Source organism: Amblyomma maculatum, chromosome 6 (assembly GCF_055883805.1).
Source record: "Amblyomma maculatum isolate TAMU_Amacu chromosome 6, ASM5588380v1, whole genome shotgun sequence".
In the NCBI taxonomy this organism is placed as follows: domain Eukaryota; kingdom Metazoa; phylum Arthropoda; class Arachnida; order Ixodida; family Ixodidae; genus Amblyomma; species Amblyomma maculatum.
The window spans coordinates 111623100-111625768 of record NC_139349.1 but is presented as its reverse complement, the minus strand read 5'-3'; positions in this window follow the sequence as shown (position 1 = coordinate 111625768).

Genomic DNA, 2669 nt, shown 5'->3' with positions numbered 1-2669 from the left:
AAGGCGAAGGGCTGCCTCTGTAGCAGTTTGCATTCGGAGTTTGCACATCTAACATGCTCGGCAATGTAGTTGAGTTTAACTATTCTAAGGACATCCAGCGAAATAAGGCACCGAAGGAACGCAAAAGGGAATAAATGCGGCACAAATGCACTAAGAATGCTTTCTCTGTGAAAAGTGAAGGAATGAAAGAGCGCGTGCGTCCCCATCTATCATGGTTTTCATGATATGATACCACCAAGAGAGAGAGAGAAATAGAGAGAAGGCAGAGAGGTTAACCAGGAAAGCTTCCGGTTTGCTACCCTGCACTCGGGAAGGGGAATGAGGAGTTTAAAGGAGAAAGATAGAAGAGAATGATAGGAAAGGTAAGGCGGCGAGGAGCACAGTCACAGTTTCTCAATCAAGTTTGTGTCTCTCATAAAACACATAAGCGCTTTGAAGGCTTTGCCGTTAGACGCATTCTGTGGCCATGGGCCGAGGATTTTCTCCTCTGTGAAAGGACGGCTGTCAAGATGGTCCAGAGCCGAACGCAGCGCATATCTTTCGCTTGAAAAAGCAGGGCACTCGCAAAGGAGATGCTGTGTGGTCTCTTCGCAGCCGCATCTTTCGCAGTTAGGGCTATCCGCCATTCTCATCACACCACCAAAATTATTAATTCAGTATGCTCCTAGCGCATATCGGCTGAGGATATGACATAGGAGGAGCATCAGAGCGCGGCACAAAGGTGCATAACAAAAATTTAATACCAGTAAAAATCACAAAACACCTAATAAAAACAAAGTGTATTAGAGCAATAAGGGAACTATATGAAATGTGGATTTAATAGTTTGGTCGAACGTCTAGCGCTGCCAGTAGTACGGGCTATAGTGAACTAGAATGTTCGGGCACAGCAGGATAGAATTGCCAGCCGCAGGGCACAGCTTCAGCGCGAGAGATGGGCGCCGGAGGCGAGCGATGGGGATGGCGATGCCGCAGCGTTGTCTGTTCTTTGTCTTCTATACAATACAAAATAAAACGACAATACAACTGAATGAAACAAGTGGGAGAAGCAATGATTAATTTTAGAAAGATATTGGTATTAGGAAGTCTTGAAATGTGTGAAGTATATGCCCGATGGCAGATAGTAGGCCAGTTGATTGCCGGTACGAGGTATGAATGATTTCGTAAAAGAAGTGTTGCATGATAGACGTTTAACTTTGAACGGGCAATCGCAGCGTTTAAAAAAAAGTTTGTAATAACTGAAACAAACTGACATAGGCAAAATGCGATGCTAAAGTTTATTGACGAATTCCAGTTTGGATTATGTGCTAAGGTATCAGGTTTGGCGTGCCTTTAGAGTGGTGACGCTGGTATGATGAGAATAATCCGAAAAGTTCAATCTTTAAGAACGGTTTTGCAACCGTTCTAATTGATGTATAATGTATGCTTGAGCCAGGTCCCAGATGGCTGATGCGTACTCTGTTTTGCGCCGTATTAAGGTTATGTATGCTGATTTTGTAAGATGAAAAGGGCACAGATGCACTTTATAGTTTATAGATTTATAGATTTATAGATTTTATAGATTATATATTTATAGTTTGCTTTATAGAACTTTATAGATTTATAGATTTTATAGATTATATATTTATAGTTTGCTTTATAGAACTTTATAGATTTATAGTTTGCTCAAGGCTACGTTTAAAAATATCAAAAGAGCGGTTGCAGCTTTCAGAATTTGAGTAATTTTGGTCGGTTGGTAGAGTTTAACGTACCAAATCGACTCGGTCTAGGAGAGACGCCAGAATGGAGTACTCTGGAAATTTCGACCGCCCGATGTTCTTGGTATAGCATGCGCTGACGTCGTACAGTATACGTGGGCGCCTTCATTTTCCCCTCCATCGAAAGGCGGCCGGGACTCTATCAAGCGTCCTTGCGTTCAGTAGTCCAGCGCCTCAACCACAGAATTAGCGAGGCTGGGATATGTGTTTAATGTGGAAATTCAGTGTTAAATTTGAAATAAGTTGAATTACCAGGTACATGCATGTCGTACAAAGTTCAACCGGAAAACAAAGAGAGTGTAATATGACGGAATTCGGTATAACTTGCGAGGGATCGAGACGGCTTTTGTTTTATAGGTATTAAGGGTCATTAATCAAATTGAATACCCTTAGTTAACGGAATCAAGATTAGTTCGCGAAGTTTGGCGGTCATTGTCGTTACGAAATTTTCGGTATATAAGACAATCATCTGTGAATAATCTGATCCATAATGGTACGCAAGCGGTATACGCTTTAACCCAAGCAATAACGTCATAATGAGTATTCCGGTGGGTTAATTTAAGCAAAAGTGTGAGAATGGAGACCCGGTCTAATTCGTTCTTTTGTCATAGTTTTTCGTTCGCTTAAAGGGTGATTGATGTGCCTTGTTATAGTGTCGTGATCTGAAAACCCATCGTGATAAACGACATCTGAACAAAAATTTGGGCCGCTGTATAAAATTAGGTGCAGATTATCAGAGAAATTAACTAATGACCGCGGAGAGTTAGAAAAAATTTGGCATAACAAAAATTTAAGGCATGTCTCTAAGAAGGCATGAGCTCGTTTATCCTTCGAAGGGGCAGAGAGCATGTCGTAATTAATGCTAGAAAAACTGAATCCCCAAGAATGAAAAGAAAAAAAAAGGGAAAATGCGAA